Raw genomic sequence first — 13,148 nt, 5'->3', positions numbered from 1 at the left:
GAAGAGAGGCCCGACACACTCTCCCAGCACTGGTGGAGCGACACTAGTGTGGGGAGATTCTGTGGACAAGGAATAGTGGGAAGAAGAGAGGCCTCACACAATCTCCCAGTGCTGGTGGACTGACACAAGTATTTGTCGCTCCTCCATCGTGGGGAGATTCTGTGGACAAGGAGTAGTGGGGAGAAGAGAGGCCCGACACACTCTCCCAGCACTGGTGGAGCGACACTATTGTGGGGAGATTCTGTGGACAAGGAGTAGTGGGTAGAAGAGAGGCCTGACACACTCTCCCAGCACTGGTGGAACGACACTAGTGTGGGGAGATTCTGTGGACAAGGAGTAGTGGGTAGACGAGAGGCCTCACGCACTCTCCCAGCACTGGTGGATCGACACTAGTGTGGGGAGATTCTGTGGACAAGGATTAGTGGGGAGAAGAGAGGCCTCACACAATCTCCCAGTGCAGGTGGACTGACACAAGTATTTGTCGCTCCTCCATCGTGGGGAGATTCTGTGGACAAGGAGTAAAGGGTAGAAGAGAGGCCCTACACACTCTCCCAGCACTGGTGGAGCGACACTAGTGTGGGAAGTTTCTGTGGACAAGGAGTAGTGGGTAGATTAGAGGCCTGACACAGTCTCCCAGCACTGGTGGAGCGACACTACTGTGGGGAGATTCTGTGGACAAGGAGTAGTGGGTAAACGAGAGGCCTGAAACACTCTCACAGCACTGGTGGAGCGACACTAGTGTGTGGAGATTCTGTTGACAAGGAGTAGTGGGTAGAAGAGAGGCCTCACACAATCTCCCAGCGCTGGTGGACTGACACAAGTATTTGTCGCTCCTCCATTGTGGGGAGATTCTGTGGACAAGGAGCAGTGGGGAGAAGAGAGGCCTGACACACTCTCACAGCACTGGTGGAGTGACACTAGTGTGTGGAGATTCTGTGGACAAGGAGTAGTGAGGAGAAGAGAGGCCTGACACACTCTCCCAGCACTGGTGGAGCGACACTAGTGTGGGGAGATTCTGTGGACAAGGAGTAGTGGGGAGAAGCGAGGCCTCACACAATCTCCCAGTGCTGGTGGACTGACACAAGCATTTGTCGCTCCTCCATCGTGGGGAGATTCTGTGGACAAGGAGTAGTGGGGAGAAGAGAGGCCCGACACACTCTCCCAGCACTGGTGGAGCGACACTAGTGTGTGGAGATTCTGTGGACAAGGAGTAGTGAGGAGAAGAGAGGCCCGACACACTCTCCCAGCACTGGTGGAGCGACACTAGTGTGGGGAGATTCTGTGGACAAGGAGTAGTGGGTAGAAGAGAGGCCTCACACAATCTCCCAGCGCTGGTGGACTGACACAGGTATTTGTCGCTCCTCCATTGTGGGGAGATTCTGTGGACAAGGAGTAGTGGGGAGAAGAGAGGCCTCACACACTCTCCCAGCACTGGTGGAGCGACACTAGTGTGGGGAGATTCTGTGGACAAGGAGTAGTGGGTAGACGAGAGGCCCGACACACTCTCCCAGCACTGGTGGAGCGACATTAGTGTCGGGAGATTCTGTGGACAAGGAGTAGTGGGTAGACGAGAGGCCCGACACACTCTCCCAGCACTGGTGGAGCGACATTAGTGTGGGGAGATTCTGTGGACAAGGAGTAGTGGGTAGACGAGAGGCCTGACACACTCTCCCAGCACTCGTGGAGCGACACTAGTGTGGGGAGATTCTGTGGACAAGGAGTAGTGGGTAGAAGAGAGGCCTCACACAATCTCCCAGCGCTGGTGGACTGACACAGGTATTTGTCGCTCCTCCATTGTGGGGAGATTCTGTGGACAAGGAGTAGTGGGGAGAAGAGAGGCCCGACACACTCTCCCAGCACTGGTGGAGTAAAAAATAAAGGGGAAAAAATAAATAAACGAACCAGCACCTCCACAATAAGTGAATATAAGAACGCAGGTGCACGCTACCTTGGCTAAAACACACTTGGATACGTAGAACTACAGGTAACAGCACTCTGCTAGTCAATTGCGCAAAGATATAAGCAAACACTAAAAGAATAAATGCTTGGGGGTCATACTTACTGCAAATGCAGCTAGAAGCTTTTTGCGAATATAATTGATCAAAAATATTTCGGGCCCATCTACCGGTCGTCAAGGTCGCTTCTAATCAGATGGGTCCTACTCTGACATGCCTCTCCTGGGCTTACAGCCTACAATCTGGGCAAAGTAGTACCAAGCTGCATCCTACACATGCCTCTCCCAGGTTGTGAGCCTGCAGTATGGGCTGGGTAGAATACAGCTGTACAAGCTATCTAATTAAAAGCACATGGTAAATGGGCTGGTGGTGCACGGTTCAATCTCACCACCAGGGGGAGCCACTCCCCTAGTGGCAGTGACAATGGGGAAAAAATAAACGAACCAGCACCTCCACAATAAGTGAATATAAGAACGCAGGTGCACGCTACCTTGGCTAAAACACACTTGGATACGTAGAACTACAGGTAACAGCACTCTGCTAGTCAATTGCGCAAAGATATAAGCAAACACTAAAAGAATAAATGCTTGGGGGTCATACTTACTGCAAATGCAGCTAGAAGCTTTTTGCGAATATAATTGATCAAAAATATTTCGGGCCCATCTACCGGTCGTCAAGGTCGCTTCTAATCAGATGGGTCCTACTCTGACATGCCTCTCCTGGGCTTACAGCCTACAATCTGGGCAAAGTAGTACCAAGCTGCATCCTACACATGCCTCTCCCAGGTTGTGAGCCTGCAGTATGGGCTGGGTAGAATACAGCTGTACAAGCTATCTAATTAAAAGCACATGGTAAATGGGCTGGTGGTGCACGGTTCAATCTCACCACCAGGGGGAGCCACTCCCCTAGTGGCAGTGACAATGGGGAAAAAATAAACGAACCAGCACCTCCACAATAAGTGAATATAAGAACGCAGGTGCACGCTACCTTGGCTAAAACACACTTGGATACGTAGAACTACAGGTAACAGCACTCTGCTAGTCAATTGCGCAAAGATATAAGCAAACACTAAAAGAATAAATGCTTGGGGGTCATACTTACTGCAAATGCAGCTAGAAGCTTTTTGCGAATATAATTGATCAAAAATATTTCGGGCCCATCTACCGGTCGTCAAGGTCGCTTCTAATCAGATGGGTCCTACTCTGACATGCCTCTCCTGGGCTTACAGCCTACAATCTGGGCAAAGTAGTACCAAGCTGCATCCTACACATGCCTCTCCCAGGTTGTGAGCCTGCAGTATGGGCTGGGTAGAATACAGCTGTACAAGCTATCTAATTAAAAGCACATGGTAAATGGGCTGGTGGTGCACGGTTCAATCTCACCACCAGGGGGAGCCACTCCCCTAGTGGCAGTGACAATGGGGAAAAAATAAACGAACCAGCACCTCCACAATAAGTGAATATAAGAACGCAGGTGCACGCTACCTTGGCTAAAACACACTTGGATACGTAGAACTACAGGTAACAGCACTCTGCTAGTCAATTGCGCAAAGATATAAGCAAACACTAAAAGAATAAATGCTTGGGGGTCATACTTACTGCAAATGCAGCTAGAAGCTTTTTGCGAATATAATTGATCAAAAATATTTCGGGCCCATCTACCGGTCGTCAAGGTCGCTTCTAATCAGATGGGTCATACTCTGACATGCCTCTCCTGGGCTTACAGCCTACAATCTGGGCAAAGTAGTACCAAGCTGCATCCTACACATGCCTCTCCCAGGTTGTGAGCCTGCAGTATGGGCTGGGTAGAATACAGCTGTACAAGCTATCTAATTAAAAGCACATGGTAAATGGGCTGGTGGTGCACGGTTCAATCTCACCACCAGGGGGAGCCACTCCCCTAGTGGCAGTGACAATGGGGAAAAAATAAACGAACCAGCACCTCCACAATAAGTGAATATAAGAACGCAGGTGCACGCTACCTTGGCTAAAACACACTTGGATACGTAGAACTACAGGTAACAGCACTCTGCTAGTCAATTGCGCAAAGATATAAGCAAACACTAAAAGAATAAATGCTTGGGGGTCATACTTACTGCAAATGCAGCTAGAAGCTTTTTGCGAATATAATTGATCAAAAATATTTCGGGCCCATCTACCGGTCGTCAAGGTCGCTTCTAATCAGATGGGTCCTACTCTGACATGCCTCTCCTGGGCTTACAGCCTACAATCTGGGCAAAGTAGTACCAAGCTGCATCCTACACATGCCTCTCCCAGGTTGTGAGCCTGCAGTATGGGCTGGGTAGAATACAGCTGTACAAGTGGCTCCCCCTGGTGGTGAGATTGAACCGTGCACCACCAGCCCATTTACCATGTGCTTTTAATTAGATAGCTTGTACAGCTGTATTCTACCCAGCCCATACTGCAGGCTCACAACCTGGGAGAGGCATGTGTAGGATGCAGCTTGGTACTACTTTGCCCAGATTGTAGGCTGTAAGCCCAGGAGAGGCATGTCAGAGTAGGACCCATCTGATTAGAAGCGACCTTGACGACCGGTAGATGGGCCCGAAATATTTTTGATCAATTATATTCGCAAAAAGCTTCTAGCTGCATTTGCAGTAAGTATGACCCCCAAGCATTTATTCTTTTAGTGTTTGCTTATATCTTTGCGCAATTGACTAGCAGAGTGCTGTTACCTGTAGTTCTACGTATCCAAGTGTGTTTTAGCCAAGGTAGCGTGCACCTGCGTTCTTATATTCACTTATTGTGGAGGTGCTGGTTCGTTTATTTTTTCCCCATTGTCACTGCCACTAGGGGAGTGGCTCCCCCTGGTGGTGAGATTGAACCGTGCACCACCAGCCCATTTACCATGTGCTTTTAATTAGATAGCTTGTACAGCTGTATTCTACCCAGCCCATACTGCAGGCTCACAACCTGGGAGAGGCATGTGTAGGATGCAGCTTGGTACTACTTTGCCCAGATTGTAGGCTGTAAGCCCAGGAGAGGCATGTCAGAGTAGGACCCATCTGATTAGAAGCGACCTTGACGACCGGTAGATGGGCCCGAAATATTTTTGATCAATTATATTCGCAAAAAGCTTCTAGCTGCATTTGCAGTAAGTATGACCCCCAAGCATTTATTCTTTTAGTGTTTGCTTATATCTTTGCGCAATTGACTAGCAGAGTGCTGTTACCTGTAGTTCTACGTATCCAAGTGTGTTTTAGCCAAGGTAGCGTGCACCTGCGTTCTTATATTCACTTATTGTGGAGGTGCTGGTTCGTTTATTTTTTCCCCATTGTCACTGCCACTAGGGGAGTGGCTCCCCCTGGTGGTGAGATTGAACCGTGCACCACCAGCCCATTTACCATGTGCTTTTAATTAGATAGCTTGTACAGCTGTATTCTACCCAGCCCATACTGCAGGCTCACAACCTGGGAGAGGCATGTGTAGGATGCAGCTTGGTACTACTTTGCCCAGATTGTAGGCTGTAAGCCCAGGAGAGGCATGTCAGAGTAGGACCCATCTGATTAGAAGCGACCTTGACGACCGGTAGATGGGCCTGAAATATTTTTGATCAATTATATTCGCAAAAAGCTTCTAGCTGCATTTGCAGTAAGTATGACCCCCAAGCATTTATTCTTTTAGTGTTTGCTTATATCTTTGCGCAATTGACTAGCAGAGTGCTGTTACCTGTAGTTCTACGTATCCAAGTGTGTTTTAGCCAAGGTAGCGTGCACCTGCGTTCTTATATTCACTTATTGTGGAGGTGCTGGTTCGTTTATTTTTTCCCCATTGTCACTGCCACTAGGGGAGTGGCTCCCCCTGGTGGTGAGATTGAACCGTGCACCACCAGCCCATTTACCATGTGCTTTTAATTAGATAGCTTGTACAGCTGTATTCTACCCAGCCCATACTGCAGGCTCACAACCTGGGAGAGGCATGTGTAGGATGCAGCTTGGTACTACTTTGCCCAGATTGTAGGCTGTAAGCCCAGGAGAGGCATGTCAGAGTAGGACCCATCTGATTAGAAGCGACCTTGACGACCGGTAGATGGGCCCGAAATATTTTTGATCAATTATATTCGCAAAAAGCTTCTAGCTGCATTTGCAGTAAGTATGACCCCCAAGCATTTATTCTTTTAGTGTTTGCTTATATCTTTGCGCAATTGACTAGCAGAGTGCTGTTACCTGTAGTTCTACGTATCCAAGTGTGTTTTAGCCAAGGTAGCGTGCACCTGCGTTCTTATATTCACTTATTGTGGAGGTGCTGGTTCGTTTATTTTTTCCCCATTGTCACTGCCACTAGGGGAGTGGCTCCCCCTGGTGGTGAGATTGAACCGTGCACCACCAGCCCATTTACCATGTGCTTTTAATTAGATAGCTTGTACAGCTGTATTCTACCCAGCCCATACTGCAGGCTCACAACCTGGGAGAGGCATGTGTAGGATGCAGCTTGGTACTACTTTGCCCAGATTGTAGGCTGTAAGCCCAGGAGAGGCATGTCAGAGTAGGACCCATCTGATTAGAAGCGACCTTGACGACCGGTAGATGGGCCCGAAATATTTTTGATCAATTATATTCGCAAAAAGCTTCTAGCTGCATTTGCAGTAAGTATGACCCCCAAGCATTTATTCTTTTAGTGTTTGCTTATATCTTTGCGCAATTGACTAGCAGAGTGCTGTTACCTGTAGTTCTACGTATCCAAGCACTGGTGGAGTGACACTAGTGTGGGGAGATTCTGTGGACAAGGAGTAGTGGGTAGAAGAGAGGCCTCACACAATCTCCCAGCGCTGGTGGACTGACACAAGTATTTGTCGCTCCTCCATCGTGGGGAGATTCTGTGGACAAGGAGTAGTGAGGAGAAGAGAGGCCTCACACACTCTCCCAGCACTGGTGGAGCGACACTAGTGTGGGGAGATTCTGTGGACAAGGAGTAGTGGGTAGACGAGAGGCCCGACACACTCTCCCAGCACTGGTGGAGCGACATTAGTGTCGGGAGATTCTGTGGACAAGGAGTAGTGGGTAGACGAGAGGCCCGACACACTCTCCCAGCACTGGTGGAGCGACATTAGTGTGGGGAGATTCTGTGGACAAGGAGTAGTGGGTAGACGAGAGGCCTGACACACTCTCCCAGCACTCGTGGAGCGACACTAGTGTGGGGAGATTCTGTGGACAAGGAGTAGTGGATAGACGAGAGGCCTGACACTCTCCCAGCACTGGTGGAGCGACACTAGTGTGGGGAGATTCTGTGGACAAGGAGTAGTGGATAGACGAGAGGCCTGACACACTCTCCCAGCACTGGTGGAGCGACACTAGTGTCGGGAGATTCTGTGGACAAGGAGTAGTGGGGAGTAGAGAGGCCTCACACAATCTCCCAGCTCTGGTGGAGCGACACTAGTGTGGGAAAATTCTGTGGACAAGGAGTAGTGGGGAGAAGAGAGGCCTGACACACTCTCCCAGCACTGGTGGAGCGACACTAGTGTGGGGAGATTCTGTGGACAAGGAGTAGTGGGGAAAAGAGAGGCCTCACACAATCTCCCAGCTCTGGTGGAGCGACACTAGTGTGGGGAGATTCTGTGGACAAGGAGTAGTGGGGAGAAGAGAGGCCTGACACACTCTCCCAGCACTGGTGGAGCGACACTAGTGTGGGGAGATTCTGTGGACAAGGAGTAGTGGATAGACGAGAGGCCTGACACACTCTCCCAGCACTGGTGGAGCGACACTAGTGTCGGGAGATTCTGTGGACAAGGAGTAGTGGGGAGAAGAGAGGCCTCACACAATCTCCCAGCTCTGGTGGAGCGACACTAGTGTGGGAAAATTCTGTGGACAAGGAGTAGTGGGGAGAAGAGAGGCTTGACACACTCTCCCAGCCCTGTGGAGCGACACTAGTGTGGGGAGATTCTGTGGACAAGGAGTAGTGGGTAGAAGAGAGGCCTCACACAATCTCTAAGCTCTGGTGGAGCGACACTAGTGTGGGGAGATTCTGTGGACAAGGAGTAGTGGGGAGAAGAGGCCTGACACACTCTCCCAGCACTGGTGGAGCGACACTAGTGTGGGGAGATTCTGTGGACAAGGAGTAGTGGGGAGAAGAGAGGCCTCACACAATCTCCCAGCGCTGGTGGACTGACACAGGTATTTGTTGCTCCTCCATTGTGGGGAGATTCTGTGGACAAGGATTAGTGGGGAGAAGAGAGGCCCGACACACTCTCCCAGCACTGGTGGAGTGACACTAGTGTGGGGAGATTCTGTGGACAAGGAGTAGTGGGGAGAAGAGAGGCCTCACACAATCTCCCAGCGCTGGTGGACTGACACAAGTATTTGTCGCTCCTCCATCGTGGGGAGATTCTGTGGACAAGGTGTATTGAGGAGAAGAGGGGCCTCACACACTCTCCCAGCACTGGTGGAGCGACACTAGTGTGGGGAGATTCTGTGGACAAGGAGTAGTGGGTAGACGAGAGGCCCGACACACTCTCCCAGCACTGGTGGAGCGACATTAGTGTCGGGAGATTCTGTGGACAAGGAGTAGTGGGTAGACGAGAGGCCCGACACACTCTCCCAGCACTGGTGGAGCGACATTAGTGTGGGGAGATTCTGTGGACAAGGAGTAGTGGGTAGACGAGAGGCCTGACACACTCTCCCAGCGCTCGTGGAGCGACACTAGTGTGGGGAGATTCTGTGGACAAGGAGTAGTGGGTAGACGAGAGGCCTGACACACTCTCCCAGCACTGGTGGAGCGACACTAGTGTGGGGAGATTCTGTGGACAAGGAGTAGTGGGTAGACGAGAGACCTGACACACTCTCCCAGCACTGGTGGAGCGACATTAGTGTCGGGAGATTCTGTGGACAAGGAGTAGTGGGTAGACGAGAGGCCCGACACACTCTCCCAGCACTGGTGGAGCGACACTAGTGTGGGGAGATTCTGTGGACAAGGAGTAGTGGGTAGACGAGAGGCCCGACACACTCTCCCAGCACTGGTGGAGCGACACTAGTGTGGGGAGATTCTGTGGACAAGGAGTAGTGGATAGACGAGAGGCCTGACACACTCTCCCAGCACTGGTGGAGCGACATTAGTGTCGGGAGATTCTGTGGACAAGGAGTAGTGGGTAGACGAGAGGCCCGACACACTCTCCCAGCACTGGTGGAGCGACACTAGTGTGGGGAGATTCTGTGGACAAGGAGTAGTGGATAGACGAGAGGCCTGACACACTCTCCCAGCACTGGTGGAGCGACACTAGTGTCGGGAGATTCTGTGGACAAGGAGTAGTGGGGAGAAGAGAGGCCTCACACAATCTCCCAGCTCTGGTGGAGCGACACTAATGTGGGGAGATACTGTGGACAAGGAGTAGTGGGTAGACGAGAGGCCTGACACGCTCTCCCAGCACTGGTGGAGCGACACTAGTGTCGGGAGATTCTGTGGACAAGGAGTAGTAGGGAGAAGAGAGGCCTCACACAATCTCCCAGCTCTGGTGGAGCGACACTAGTGTGGGGAGATTCTGTGGACAAGGAGTAGTGGGTAGAAGAAAGGCCTGACACACTCTCCCAGCACTGGTGGAGCGACACTAGTGTGGGGAGATTCTGTGGACAAGGAGTAGTGGGTAGAAGAGAGGCTTGACACACTCTCCCAGCAATGGTGGAGCGACACTAGTGTGGGGAGATTCTGTGGACAAGGAGTAGTGGGTAGACGAGAGGCCTGACACACTCTCCCAGCACTGGTGGAGCGACACTAGTGTGGGGAGATTCTGTGGACAAGGAGTAGTGGATAGACGAGAGGCCTGACACACTCTACCAGCACTGGTGGAGCGACACTAGTGTCGGGAGATTCTGTGGACAAGGAGTAGTGGGTAGACGAGAGGCCTGACACACTCTCCCAGCTCTGGAGGAGCGACACTAGTGTGGGGAGATTCTGTGGACAAGGAGTAGTGGGGAGAAGAGAGGCCTGACACACTCTCCCAGCACTGGTGGAGCGACACTAGTGTGGGGAGATTCTGTGGACAAGGAGTAGTGGGGAGAAGAGAGGCCCGACACACTCTCCCAGCACTGGTGGAGTGACACTAGTGTGGGGAGATTCTGTGGACAAGGAGTAGTGGGTAGAAGAGAGGCCTCACACAATCTCCCAGCGCTGGTGGACTGACACAAGTATTTGTCGCTCCTCCATCGTGGGGAGATTCTGTGGACAAGAATTAGTGAGGAGAAGAGAGGCCCGACACACTCTCCCAGCACTGGTGGAGTGACACTAGTGTGGGGAGATTCTGTGGACAAGGAGTAGTGGGTAGAAGAGAGGCCTCACACATTCTCCCAGCACTGGTGGAGCGACACTAGTGTGGGGAGATTCTGTGGACAAGGAGTAGTGGATAGACGAGAGGCCTGACACACTCTCCCAGCACTGGTGGAGCGACACTAGTGTCGGGAGATTCTGTGGACAAGGAGTTGTGGGGAGAAGAGAGGCCTCACATAATCTCCCAGCTCTGGTGGAGCGACACTAGTGTGGGGAGATTCTGTGGACAAGGAGTAGTGGGTAGACGAGAGGCCTGACACACTCTCCCAGCACTAGTGGAGCGACATTAGTGTCGGGAGATTCTGTGGACAAGGAGTAGTGGGTAGACGAGAGGCCCGACACACTCTCCCAGCACTGGTGGAGCGACATTAGTGTGGGGAGATTCTGTGGACAAGGAGTAGTGGGTAGACGAGAGGCCTGACACACTCTCCCAGCGCTCGTGGAGCGACACTAGTGTGGGGAGATTCTGTGGACAAGGAGTAGTGGGTAGACGAGAGGCCTGACACACTCTTCCAGCACTAGTGGAGCGACACTAGTGTGGGGAGATTATGTGGACAAGGAGTAGTGGGTAGACGAGAGACCTGACACACTCTCCCAGCACTGGTGGAGCGACATTAGTGTCGGGAGATTCTGTGGACAAGGAGTAGTGGGTAGACGAGAGGCCCGACACACTCTCCCAGCACTGGTGGAGCGACACTAGTGTGGGGAGATTCTGTGGACAAGGAGTAGTGGGTAGACGAGAGGCCTGACACACTCTCCCAGCACTGGTGGAGCGACACTAGTGTGGGGAGATTCTGTGGACAAGGAGTAGTGGGTAGACGAGAGACCTGACACACTCTCCCAGCACTGGTGGAGCGACATTAGTGTCGGGAGATTCTGTGGACAAGGAGTAGTGGGTAGACGAGAGGCCCGACACACTCTCCCAGCACTGGTGGAGCGACACTAGTGTGGGGCGATTCTGTGGACAAGGAGTAGTGGGTAGACGAGAGGCCCGACACACTCTCCCAGCACTGGTGGAGCGACACTAGTGTGGGGAGATTCTGTGGACAAGGAGTAGTGGATAGACGAGAGGCCCGACACACTCTCCCAGCACTGGTGGAGCGACATTAGTGTCGGGAGATTCTGTGGACAAGGAGTAGTGGGTAGACGAGAGGCCCGACACACTCTCCCAGCACTGGTGGAGCGACACTAGTGTGGGGAGATTCTGTGGACAAGGAGTAGTGGATAGACGAGAGGCCTGACACACTCTCCCAGCACTGGTGGAGCGACACTAGTGTCGGGAGATTCTGTGGACAAGGAGTAGTGGGGAGAAGAGAGGCCTCACACAATCTCCCAGCTCTGGTGGAGCGACACTAGTGTGGGGAGATTCTGTGGACAAGGAGTAGTGGGTAGACGAGAGGCCTGACACACTCTCCCAGCACTGGTGGAGCGACACTAGTGTCGGGAGATTCTGTGGACAAGGAGTAGTAGGGAGAAGAGAGGCCTGACACAATCTCCCAGCTCTGGTGGAGCGACACTAGTGTGGGGAGATTCTGTGGACAAGGAGTAGTGGGGAGAAGAGAGGCCCGACACACTCTCCCAGCACTGGTGGAGTGACACTAGTGTGGGGAGATTCTGTGGACAAGGAGTAGTGGGTAGAAGAGAGGCCTCACACAATCTCCCAGCTCTGGTGGAGCGACACTAGTGTGGGGAGATTCTGTGGACAAGGAGTAGTGGGGAGAAGAGAGGCCCGACACACTCTCCCAGCACTGGTGGAGTGACACTAGTGTGGGGAGATTCTGTGGACAAGTAGTAGTGGGGAGAAGAGGCCTGACACACTCTCCCAGCACTGGTGGAGCGACACTAGTGTGGGGAGATTCTGTGGACAAGGAGTAGTGGGGAGAAGAGAGGCCTCACACAATCTCCCAGCACTGGTGGAGCGACATTAGTGTCGGGAGATTCTGTGGACAAGGAGTAGTGGGTAGACGAGAGGCCCGACACACTCTCCCAGCACTGGTGGAGCGACACTAGTCTGGGGAGATTCTGTGGACAAGGAATAGTGGGTAGACGAGAGGCCTGACACACTCTCCCAGCACTGGTGGAGCGACACTAGTGTGGGGAGATTCTGTGGACAAGGAGTAGTGGATAGACGAGAGGCCTGACACACTCTCCCAGCACTGGTGGAGCGACACTAGTGTCGGGAGATTCTGTGGACAAGGAGTAGTGGGGAGAAGAGAGGCCTCACACAATCTCCCAGCTCTGGTGGAGCGACACTAGTGTGGGGAGATTCTGTGGACAAGGAGTAGTGGGGAGAAGAGAGGCCCGACACACTCTCCCAGCACTGGTGGAGTGACACTAGTGTGGGGAGATTCTGTGGACAAGGAGTAGTGGGTAGAAGAGAGGCCTCACACAATCTCCCAGCGCTGGTGGACTGACACAAGTATTTGTCGCTCCTCCATCGTGGGGAGATTCTGTGGACAAGAATTAGTGAGGAGAAGAGAGGCCTCACACATTCTCCCAGCACTGGTGGAGCGACACTAGTGTGTGGAGATTCTGTGGACAAGGAGTAGTGGATAGACGAGAGGCCTGACACACTCTCCCAGCACTGGTGGAGCGACACTAGTGTCGGGAGATTCTGTGGACAAGAAGTTGTGGGGAGAAGAGAGGCCTCACACAATCTCCCAGCTCTGGTGGAGCGACACTAGTGTGGGGAGATTCTGTGGACAAGGAGTAGTGGGTAGACGAGAGGCCTGACACACTCTCCCAGCACTAGTGGAGCGACATTAGTGTGGGGAGATTCTGTGGACAAGGAGTAGTGGGTAGACGAGAGGCCCGACACACTCTCCCAGCACTGGTGGAGCGACACTAGTGTGGGGAGATTCTGTGGACAAGGAGTAGTGGATAGACGAGAGGCCTGACACACTCTCCCAGCACTGGTGGA

The 13,148-nt window shown here is 52.3% G+C and overlaps 1 protein-coding gene across 1 annotated transcript in view; it reads right to left on the bottom strand.

The window, feature by feature from the left end:
- The window catches only part of WDR45B (WD repeat domain 45B), a 123,981-nt gene that overhangs the window by 104,626 nt on the left and 6,207 nt on the right, over window positions 1-13,148 (bottom strand).

The sequence above is a fragment of the Bufo bufo genome, chromosome 6, assembly GCF_905171765.1.
Source record: "Bufo bufo chromosome 6, aBufBuf1.1, whole genome shotgun sequence".
Lineage (NCBI taxonomy): Eukaryota > Metazoa > Chordata > Amphibia > Anura > Bufonidae > Bufo > Bufo bufo.
This window is presented reverse-complemented; position numbering and strand designations above follow the sequence as displayed.